Source organism: Pongo pygmaeus, chromosome 12 (assembly GCF_028885625.2).
Source record: "Pongo pygmaeus isolate AG05252 chromosome 12, NHGRI_mPonPyg2-v2.0_pri, whole genome shotgun sequence".
Taxonomy (NCBI): Eukaryota; Metazoa; Chordata; class Mammalia; order Primates; family Hominidae; genus Pongo; species Pongo pygmaeus.
In genome coordinates, this window is record NC_072385.2 from 71,679,730 (window position 1) to 71,691,762 (window position 12,033).

The 12,033-nt window shown below is 45.1% G+C and overlaps 1 protein-coding gene across 2 annotated transcripts in view; it reads right to left on the reverse strand.

Moving 5' to 3' along the window:
- Positions 1-11,996, reverse strand: part of COMMD1 (copper metabolism domain containing 1) — a 246,976-nt gene extending 234,980 nt beyond the window's left edge. Inside the window, exon 1 of one of the 2 annotated variants that reach the window (XM_063648682.1) lies at positions 11,859-11,996. The gene's annotated coding sequence lies outside the window, so the exon portion shown is untranslated. The remainder of the gene's footprint in view (positions 1-11,858) is intronic. The other variant, XM_063648685.1, reaches the window with a different exon arrangement.
- Positions 11,997-12,033: the final 37 nt, after the last annotated feature.

Sequence of the window (12,033 nt, forward strand, 5' to 3'; positions counted from 1 at the left end):
CCACTGGTCCTGACTGTAAACTAAAAATAAAATCCTAAGCCTCCCACTGAGTGAACAGACCTCCTCTTGACCAAGGGGACCCCAGAGAAACCTGAAAATTGTGTTTCCACCCATAACAAGGAAGAGATTGGACATTCATCCTTCTACCTCCTTCCTTTTAGAGTTTAGACACAACTGACAGGCATTAATGTTAAAATAGGGATCATAAGACTCTGTGACAATAAGATACCAAATTATAGAAAGACCTAAGGCCATGCAAGGCAAGGGTTAAGTCATGCCTGCAGGCCATCAGTCTTGCTGAATAGGTCATTTTGACGCAAAATATTGTGGCTAACTCTGACGTAGCATCCTTATCTTCAAAATTTCTTTCTTCTGACTCCAAGTTTTAGACAGAGCCTTACGACTTTAACCAATTGCAAATTAAAGAATCTCTGAATCCACCTGTAAATTGTAAGTCCCCGCTTCAGCATATCCTGGCTTCTGGGACCGAACCAATGTATACCTTCCATGTGTTGACTTACATCTTTGCCTGTAACTCCTGCCTCCCTGAAATGCATAAAATTGTAATCTGACCACCTCAGGACCACTTACTCAAAGTTCCTTGGGTTTGTGTTTTCCCCAGGCTGTGGTCGGTCACATTGGCCCTGAATAAATATCTAAAAAATTTTACAGAGTTTGGTTTTTCTTTTAACATGACTAAGAACTCCTGAGTACTCCCAGCTCTAATTAACCTTCACAAGAAATACATTACCCTTTTAGAAGCAAGTGAAAATACAGGCTGGGTGTGGTGGCTCACACCTGTGATCCCAGCACTTTGGGAAACCAAGGTGGGCGGATCACTTGAGGTCAGAAGTTCTAGACCAGCCTAGCCAACATGGTAAAACCCTGTCACTACTAAGAATACAAAAATTAGCTGGGTGGGGTGGCACACGTCTGTAGTCCCATCCATGTAGGAGGCTGAGGCAGCATAGTTTGAGCCAGGGAGGTTGAGGTTGCAGTGAGCTGGGATCACGCCACTGTACTCCAGCCTGGGCGACACAGCAAGACTCTGTCTCAAACAAACAAACAAAACAACAAGAACAACAAAAAACATCGCTATCATTATTTAACTCCTACTCACACGTGTAGGAGAGGCAAAATTTTACCTCTGCCCTCTTAGGGTTTTTTGGCTGGACTCGAGAATTAAACTTACATTAAGACAGGTTAACAGGAGAAAGATATACAGATTTATTTAATATAAGTTTATATTGTTTAATATAATGTATGACATGGAAGCCCTCATAAGTAAATGAAGACCCACAAAAGTGGGAAAACTTAAATGCTTTTATATTAGGATGAACAAAGACAGGCAACAGGAAAAAAGTAACTAAACTATGTGGGGAGGCTAAAGGAAGATAAAAATTATTTTAACAAGGTCTGTTTGTACAGAATTTTCTCAGTCTCAACTTCCCATCCTTGACGATAAGAATGTTGCCTTCCTTCTGGTAAAGGGAGGACATCTTTCATATGGGGGTTTTATCTCCTGCTTTAAGGAAGAAAAGGGGAAGAATCAGAGTCCCTTCTTGCACCCATTTTTTTTAATGTGTCTTTAGCTCAAAATAATCCTTATGCCAAAGTGGCATATTTTGGGATAGCATATTCTGCCACATATCACTGGACATATTACTGCCTGCCTGAGCCTACAGCATGTTCCAAAATATCAGAGTGAGCAATAAAATAAATTAATTCCTGTGCCACCAGGGGCTGCTATTGCTAACGTAACTGTTGAAACTTGGTAGCAGCCGCATTTTTTGAATGCCTTTCAAGCAAAAGGATCCAAGTACAAAGTTTTATTTTATTAACTCTCAAAACAACCTATTTTGTAGATAACAAAGCTGGGCATAGGCCTATTAAAAGAATTGTCTAAGGCAAGGAAACGGTAAGAAAAAGACCCTGAAGCCTTGATGCAAAGGGAAATTATAAATACCTAACTAAGCCCTCCTTGTAAACAGGTTTCCTTTCTATTGTGGCCAAATAGGTTTCCATTCTAAGTTCCATTAAGCAACTGGTCCCAGGCAAGTAATAGGTGTTTTCTAATGAGGTTTTCCACCTCTGAAAACATTAAAATATTATATAAAACGTGAACTGAAATGTGTGCAAACACAAGGGCCCCAAAGTTTTACAATGAGCTCTACCTGCCCTCTGTCTCCATTCTACTTTCTCCAATTCTGCTGTTATTAACATTCACCCTTCACTCAACTGGCCACTCAACAGATTTTATTTTTTTGAGACAGGGTCTCACTCTGTCATCCAGGCTGCAGTGCAGTGGCGTGATCCCAGCTTACTGCAAACCCAACCTCCCTGGCTCAAGCTATCCTTCTGCCTCAACCTCCTGCTTAGATGGGACTACAGATGTATGCCAGCCCGTCTAGCTGATTTTAAAATTTTTTTTAGAGACAGAGTCCCACCATGTTGCCCAGTCTGGTCTCCACCTCCTGAGGTCAAGTGATCCTCCCACCTTGACCTCCCAAACTGCTGTGATTACAGGTGTAAGCCACCACGCCCCAACAACAGGTATTAGTTGAGAGCTTTTGCAATCCATTCTTCTTGGCTCCAGGAAATACAGAAATGAATGACCGTCTCTGCCTTAAAATCTTACATTCTGGTAAGGGAAAATTACATGTAAATAAATTATTAAAATACAATGGACTAAGAATTGTTATTACTTACTACCTAAAAGTAGCTATCAGGTTTGGTGGTAGAAGAAGATTCCATTAATTCAGCTGCAGTAGGTCAGGAGAGGCTTAATGGTGAATATCAGAATATGCTGCAGGTGAAATAACTCATCCCTATATATGGAGGCATGAAACAGAGTGAGGTGCTGAGTCCTCTGTAAATGGCATAGCCAGAATGGAACCAGGAGCCTAGGGTAATAAATCTGAAAAAACAGACAGGGCCTAGGTCACAGGGATGAAGAGTTTACATGAAATGGCCAATTTTTTTTTTTTTTTTGAGACAGAGTTTTACTCTTGTTGCCCAGGCCGGAGTGCAGTGGCGCAATCTCAGTTCACTGCAACCTCTGCCTCCTGGGTTCACGCGATTCTCCTGCCTCAGCCTCCTGAGTAGCTGGGATTACAGGCATGCACCACCACGCCCAGCTAATTTTTTGTATTTTTAGTAGAGACGGGGTTTCATCATGTTGGCCAGGCTGGTGTCAAACTCCTGACCTCAGGTGATCCACCCACCTCGGCCTCCCAAGTAATGCCAATTTTTATACTTAACCATTGGGAAGTGTAGAGAAGGAAAAATCTTTCCCCTTCCCATCTTAGGGTTCTTGGCTGGAGCTCTGTAACAAAACACAACTTAACAAGAGAAAAGCATACAAATGTATTTAACATAAGTTTTACATGACACAGGAGCCTTCATAAGGAAATGACCCAAAGAAGCAGTTTGAGCCATACGATTATATGCTAAGTGGGACAAAGAGTAGTAAATTGTGAAAATACAGACTTGGTCTAGGGTAGTTAATCATGGAGAAGTGACCAGGAAGATAAGAATTCGTTTAACAAGGTTTTTTAATACAGATTTTTTTATGGCCTTGATTCCCTATTTCTGGTGTTAAGAATATCTTCTAGGTGGGCACAGTGGCTCATGCCTGTAATCCCAACACTTTGGGAGGCTGAGGTGGGTGGATTGCTTGAGGTCAGGAGTTCGAGACCAGCCTGGCCAATATGGTGAAACCCCATCTCTACTAAAAACACAAACATTAGCTAGGTGTGGTGGTGGGCACCTGTAATCCCAGCTACTCGGGAGGCTGAAGCATGAGAATCACTTGAACCTGGGAGGCGGAGGTTGCAGTGAGCCGAGATCAAGATGGTGCCACTGCACTCCAGCCTGGGCGACAGAGCGAGACTCTAAAAAAAAACAAAAAAAAAAAGAAAAGAAAAAAGAACACCTTTCATATGTGAGTTTTATCTTCTGCTTCTGCTTTCAGGAAGAAAAAGGCAAGTCAGAGCGCCCTTTATGCATCTGCTGTTTTTTAGGTGCTTTTAACTCAAAATAATCAATAAGAACCAGAGTAGCTTATTTGGGGTGGTGTATTCTCAACTACTTCAGAAGTCCCTGAAGAGTTGTAAGCAGAAGAGTAATAACAAGCTCAGATTTGGGGTTTTGTTTTTTTCTGAGATAGGGTCTCACTCTGCCACCCAGTGCAGTGGTGTGATCCTATCTCACTGCAACCTCGAACTTCTAGGCTCAAAAGGATCCTCCTGCCTCAGCCTCTCGAGTAGCTAGGACTACAGCTGCACATCACTGTGCCCAGCTAATTTTTTTTTTTTTTTTTTTTTTAGAGACAGGATCTCACTATGTTGCCCAGGCTGATCTCAAATTCCTGGGCTCAAGCTATTCTGCCTCAGCCTCCCAAAGTGCTGGGATTACAGGCATGAGCCACCTCACCCGGCCAGATTTGAGTTCTTAAAAGATCCCTCTGTGGTAGCAGTGTGGCAAAGGAACTGAAGGAGGCCCCACTTCCCAACGCTGTTGCATTGGAGATTAAGTTTCCAACACATGAATTTTGGAGTGGACAAAGATATTCAAACCATAGCAGCTTCCTTTGATGGTGTCATGTTTACCTGAGTCTTTGTTATCCATGTAACTTTGCACTGGTGTTTATGTATTTAAAGGAACAAACACCTCTTCCAGTCTTTATAGACTAGTTTCAGCAGGAAAAGGCCTTCTTCTATTGGGTCCCTGAATTGATGGGATGGCACTCAAATGGGGTTGGAGCTGGGTCCACAGTGGAGTTCACAGTTGGCAAGCTTGTTACCAGCGGCTCTAATGGGTGTGGATCCTGTCTGGTCCATGGGTGGACTGGACTGCCCCCAGGACCTTGGTCAGTAGAGCTGGTGTTGGGATGGGGGTCTGCAGAAAATGGGCCTATTACCAGATGCACAGACTGGTGTGGCTTCCTCCAGTTTCCTGGTAAGCTTCCTGCTAGGTCACTGGGTGGGTCCTTGGGCAGGCACTACTGGCCCTAATGGTAGTTAAGAGGGGCTGGAACCAAGTCACTGGGCTCCTTCAGGGTCCACAGGCAAGAGTGAAATCTGCAGGCCTGCTTCCTGGGGCATGGGTAGCATGTCACCCCTGGGTCTCTTTGCGGGCAGGATTGCTCTCAGAGGAGGGCTGGAGCTGAGACTTAGAGCTGTTTCAGGGTCTGCTATGAAACTGACGTTGATGGGCCTTGTCACCTGAGACACAAGTAGTTATGACTCCTCCAGGTCCCTAAATAGATGGTCTAGTAGCAGGACCAAGGCCAAAGAGGGCTGTAGCCAGGTCCACAGGGAGGTAGCACCATTTCCAAGTCTGGAGCTGCAACCTCAATCAATGAGTGTGCTACCTGGGTGCGGTTCTGCTGTCTCAAAACAGCCTTCCTGGATCTTGGGCTCCACAAGTGTTTCACAGTCTCCTACCTAGTTCCCAAAGTTCCCACCAGAGGTACTTTTATCTGTGGACAGCTGAAAAGCTAAAAACTATTGTTGCTGTGGGGAGACACAAGTGAGGCAGCTCCTGGTCTCCCATTTTGCTGATGTCACTCTCCTGGCTGTCTTAAATCTCTCACTTTCTTAAATCTCTCTTATTCCATAGGTTACCCTTTCATCTTCATTGTTGCTATTGTTAATTTTCTTGCAATTTATTTATAGGTCATTTGTCCTAAAGAGTTTTTCACATACTACATTTTATTGATTGCATCCTCATGGTACTATTTTAAAAATACATTCTTCTAGACCAGGCGTAGTGGCTGACACCTGTAATCCCAGCACTTTGGTAGGCAGGTGGATCACCTGAGGTCAGGAGTTTGAGACCAGCCTGGCCAACGTGGTGAAACACTGCCTCTACTAAAAATACAAAATTAGCTGGGCGCGGTGGTGCATGCCTGTAATCCCAGGTACTTGGGAGTCTGAGGCAGGAGAATTGCTTGAACCTGGGAGGCGGAGGTTGCAGTGACTCAAGATCACACCATTGCACTCCAGCCTGGGCTACAGAGTGAGACTCCATCTCAAAAAAAAAAAAAAATTTTTTTTTTAATTAAAAAAATATAAATATATATATATCATCATTCTATTTTTTTAATTTAGCTTGCAATAGTAACATGAAGCAGAGGCCTAGTTTCATTAAGTATATTTTGATTTTCTTAATTTTCCTTGAAAGGTTTCTAGTCCACATTTACGTCACATTTCACATTCACAAATACAAGAAATCCTTGTATTTCTTGTAAACCCATACATTGATAGTTGGATCTAGGAACTTGATTAAGATTTAATTTTTTTTCATTCTTCCAGCAGGATGTATATAAAGGCAGCTTGCCTCACTTTTTTAGGCTGGGAATGGTGACTCACGCCTGTAATCCCAACACTTTGGGAGGCCAAGGCGGGTGAATCACTTGAGGCCAGGAGTTCGAGACCAGCCTGGCCAACATGGCAAAAACCCATCTCTACTAAAAAAAATACAATAGCCAGGTGTAGTTGCACGAGACTGTAGTCCCAGCTACTTGGGAGGCTGAGTGAGGCAGGAGAATCCATTTAACCTAGAAGGCAGAGGTTGCAGTGAGCCAAGATCATGCTACTGCACTCCAGGCTGCGTGACAGAGCAAGACTCCATCTCAAAAAAATAAATAAATAAAGTCAGCTTGTCTAACTTTTTTTAAACAAATGATGGGGTTTTGCTATGTTGCCCAGACTAGAGTTCAATGGCTAGTCACAGGCACAATCATAAGAGTGCATCCTTTGACTCCTGGGCTCAAGCTGTTCTCTTACCTGAACTTCCCGAGTAGTGGGACTACAGGCACACACCACTGTGCCCAGCTTGCCTTGCTTTTTGTTTTGTGCCCCACCACATCCTGGACCCCTAAAACAACACTCATTTCTTTTGCCCACAAATTTGCAATTTTTCTCACTTTTTTTTTTTTTTCAGATGGAGGTTCTTGTTGCCCAAGCTGGAGTGCAATGGTGTGATTTCAGCTCACTGCAACCTCCGCCTGCCAGGTTTAAGCAATTCTCCTTCCTCACCCTCCTGAGCAGCTGAGATTACAGGCATGTGCCACCATACCCGGCTAATTTTTGTATTTTTAGTAGAGACAGGGTTTCACCATGTTGGCCAGGCTGGTCTCGAACTCCTGACCTCAAGCTATCTGCCTGCTGCAGCCTCCCAAAGTGCTGGGATTACAGGTGTGAGCCAAGGCGCCTGGCCTGTAACTCTTGTTAGTACTACAATAATGAAAGATTAGTTCATTCCTGTTTTTCGATAGAAAACCTGGCTGTTTACTCACATATCACAAAACTTCTAAGTTTGCCGGCACCCTCCTTTGGCTTTTCCTCTTCCCATTTTCATTTTTATTTCTTTTTCTTAAACTTTTAAATTTTTATTTTTTACTATTGCCAACAATCAACCTCTTCTCATTTTCAGACAAATATTTTAACTGGGAAGGTTAGAAAGTAACAAAAATGTTAACTAGAAAACTTTCTAGGAAAATTAGGAAAATCAAAATATACTTAATGAAACAAGGCCTCTGCTTCATGTGACTATTGCAAGCTAAACTTAAAAACATAGAATGAGGCCAGGCATGGTGGCTGAATCCCAGTACTTTGAAAGGCCAAGGTGGGCAGATCACCTGAGGTCGGGAGTTCGAAACCAGCCTGGCCAACATGGTGAAACCCCGTCTCTACTAAAAATACAAAATTAGCCGGCCACGGTGGCGCATGCCTGTAGTCCCAGCTACTCGGGAGGCTGAGGCAGGAGAATCACTTGAACCCGTGGAGCAGAGGTTGCAGTGAGCTGAGATTGCGCCAGCTGGGCGACAGAGCAAGACTCCGTTTCGGGGGGGGGGGGGGGGGGAAAGAAGAATGATGCAAACAGTATAGCTTAGGAAAATGGGGCTTAATGGTGGTCTCGATAATAAACTAATGCAGAGAAAAATACAAAATAACAACAAACACTGTCTTTGAATTGGAGTAAAACCTAAGAGAGATAAGATACATACAGCCCTCTCTTTTTTTTTTTTTTTTGAGACAGAGTTTCACTCTTGTTGCCCAGGCTGGAGTGAAATGGCATGATCTCGGCTCACTGCAACCTCCACCTCCCAGGTTCAAGCGATTCTCCTGTCTCAGCCTCCCCAGTAGCTGGGAATACAGGTGTGTGCCACCACACTGGGCTAATTTTTTGTATTTTTAGTAGAGACAGGGTTTCATCATGTTAGCCAGGATGGTCTCAATCCCCTGACCTCAGGTGATCCACCCTCCTCGGCCTCCCAAGGTGCTGGGATTACAGCATGAACCACCACACCTGGCCCCTCCTCTCTTCTTTTCTAACCTTAACCAGTTCCTGGCTCAGTCCTATTACTGAGGGTCTAGGACATCGTGGGCTATTCATTCTAAAGTGAACCTTCATTTGGATGGCTGACGAAGTATTATTGTTTTGTAAAACCTATTTCACAAATTATTAAGGAAATTGTATTGTTATTGCCAACATTCCCACATATGCCTTACGTCTGCTTGGATCTGATAGGAAAGTATTTTTGTTTGTTTGGTTTTGTTTTGTTTTGGAAAGTATTTTTTAAATACAGGAAAGCTGGCCGGGCGCGGTGGCTCACGCCTTTTATCCCAGCACTTTGGGAGGCCAAGGTGGGCGGATCACCAGGTCAGGAGATCGAGACCATCCTGGCTAACACGATGAAACCCATCTCTCCTAAAAATACAAAAAATTAGCCGGGCTTGGTGGCGGGCACCTGTAGTCCCAGCTACTCGGGAGGCTGAGGCAGGAGAATGGCGTGAACCCGGGAGGCGGAGCTTGCAGTGAGCCGAGATTGTGCCACTGCACTCCAGCCTGGGTGACAGAGCGAGACTCCGTCTCAAAAAATAAATAAATAAATAAAAAATAAATATCAGAAAGTTTTAAAAACATTTTTACCCTTCATTAGCAACAGTGCTTTGCTTAAAGTACTCTACACAAGCGTTTATGTTTTTGTTTTGTTTTGAGACGGAGTCTCTGTCGCCCAGGCTAGAGTGCAGTGGCATGATCTCGGCTCATGCAACCTCTGCCTCTCGGGTTCAAGCGATTCTCCTGCCTCAGCCTCCCGAGCAGCTGGGATTACAGGCATCTGACACCGCGCCTGGCTAAGTTTTGTATTTTTAGTAGAGATGGGATTTCACCATCTTGGCCAGGCTGGTCTTGAACTCCTGTGATCCACCCACCTTGGCCTCCCAAAGTGCTGGGATTACAAGTGTGAGCCAGCACGCCCGGCCATGTTTATGTTTGAATATTTGTTGAAATCCCATTTTGATGGAGAAATAATGTACATTAACACTCTGATGAAAGCCGATGTTTAACATTTATTTACTGCCTAATCCCAGGAACAAAAATAATTCCAATTTCACAGAAAAAGAAATGTTTATAACTTGAAACATTTCAGATACTTAAAGCATGTCTCAAAACTTTAAGACTGTCCCAAGAAGCCAATAACGGCATCTTCCAAATTCTGCTGTCCTTTATGGCTGACAGGTTGACTCCTTACACTGGTAGAACTAGTAGAGTTTAGTAAGCCCCTAGAGATCATCTAGTTCAACCCTCCTATTTTACAGACGAGGAAAATGAGACCCAAACGATTTAAGTGGCCTTCCTTAGGTCACATAGCTAATAAGTAGTAGAGCTATTAATAAACTCAAATCCAGTATTTTACATCCCAAAATTTATGCATTTCCTCATCACCCACTTGTTTCCAACATATTACATCCGTTGTCTAAACAAATAACCGTAGAATTTATGTGCTACTTGGGAGTATTCTGGTCCTCTGAAGAGAAGTCGGCCTCAGAGGTTTATGGATCTTCATTTCCTAGTGCTAATATCCTTTTTTTTTTTTTTTTTGAGACAAAGTCTTGCTCTGTCGCCCAGGCTGGAGTGCAGTGGTGCAATCTTGGCTCACTGCAACCTCCACTTCCTGGCTTCAAGGGATTCTCCTGCCTCAGCCTCCCGAGTAGCTGGGATTACACCCCCGGTTAATGTTTTGATTTTTAGTAGAGAAGGGGTTTCGCCATGTTGGCCAGGCTGGTCTTAAACACCTGACCTAAAGCAATCCACCCACCTCGGCCTCCCAAAGTGCTGGGATTACAGGTGTGAGCTACTGAGCCAGGCCCCTAGTGCTAATATGCTAAATGTGTGTTAAAGAACAACTCGGCTGGGCGAGGTGGCTCTCGCCAAGCCTGCAATCCTAGCACTTTGGGAGGGCGAGGCGGGCCTATCACCTGAGCTCGGGAGTTCGAGACCAGCCTGACCAACATGGAGAAACCCCGTTTCTACTAAAAATACAAAATTAGCCGGGTGTGGTGGTGCATGCCCGTAATCCCAGCTACTGGGGAGGCTGAGGCAGGAGAATCGCTTGAACCCAGGAGGCGGAGGTTGCAGTGAGCCGAGATGGTGCCACTGCTCCAGCCTGGGCAACAAGAGTGAAACTCCGTCTCAAAAACAAATAAAAACAAACAAACAAACACCACCACCACCACCTCATAATTACAAGATTAAGTACCTTTGAACATTTGTTTCTGAACCTACCACACGCATCTGTCACTTTGCAGGTGCTTAATAATTGTGAGCGAACATTCAACAAACCTCATTTCATAAACTTCCCTACTGAAATATAGTGGTCATAGGAGACCAGCAGTTTAGCTCATGGCTTCTGGTCCTTGCTTTGTATTGGAATACTGCTTCTATCTACTGACTGGTTTACCCTGGGCTTCAGTTCCTTCTTTGGGCTCCAGTTCCCTAACCTTTTAAGTAAAGGATTATTGTGAGGACAAAACGAGATATAAAACGTGGAAAGGTTTAGCACTGTGCTTAGCAGATAACGGAAGTAAATGATCTTTATTATAATGTTTACGTTCCCTAAGAGTCAGTGGCTACGTCATGCGGGAGACACTAGGGTAGAACAAGCGGGTGGTGGTAACTAGACAGACCTGATTTGGCAGCCTGTCAAACCTCTACCACCCAGTATCAACCAATACGAGATAACTAACCTCGACTCATTCCAAATCTCCCTTTTCTGACTCCCTTTCAAAATGAACAAAACTGCATAAAATGCAGGTCTATGTGGCCGGGCAAAAACAGACTCAGTCACATCCCTAAGGGAGTTATTCCGGCGCCCACCCCACCGCGCGGATAGATCCAGCCGGAGTTAAAGGAGGGGACCTTCAGATGGGCGCGGTGGCTCACGCCTGTAATCCCAGTACTTTGAAACGCTGAGGAGGGTGGACGGCTTTGAGCCCAGGAGGTCAGACCAGCCTAGGCAACACAGCGAAACCCAGTCTCTACAACAAATACAAAAATTCGCTAGGCATGGTGGCGGGCACCTGTCGTCCTGGCTACTTGGGAGGCTGTGGCGGGAGGATCGCTTGGGCCCCGAAGGTCGAGGCTGCAGTGAGCCGAGATCGCCCCACTGCACTCCCGCCTGGGCGACAGAGCGAGACTCTGTCAAAAAAAAAAAAAAAAAGACCAGGCTTCGTGGCTGACGCCTGTAATCCCAGCACTTTGGGAGGCCGAGGCGGGTGGATTACCTGAGGTCAGGAGTTCGAGACCGGCCTGGCCAACATGGTGAAACCCCGTCTCTACTAAAAATACAAAAATTAGCTGGGCATGGTGGCGGATGCCTGTAATCCCAGCTACTCGGGAGGCTGAGGAGGAGAATCGCTTGAACCTGGGAGGCGGAGGCTGCAGTGAGCCGAGATTTTGCACCACTGCACTCCAGCCTGGGCAAGAGTGAGACTGTATCCAAAAAAAAAAAAGGAGGGGACCTCACAGCCGTGCAAGGTGGAGTGAGGAAATGCGGATGTCCTCACCACTCGCCTTTAAAATCGCGCGTTGTCATTGCTACCCCGCGTAAAGGCTCCCCCGGCGCTCTTCACCCACAGCGCCCTGTAGGTACAACCTCACCAGCCCGGAGCTCCCCGCACGCATCCACCTCACCCGGCGCGCAGCGGACAGCCTCCTACGTCACGCCAGCGCCGCGCGGAA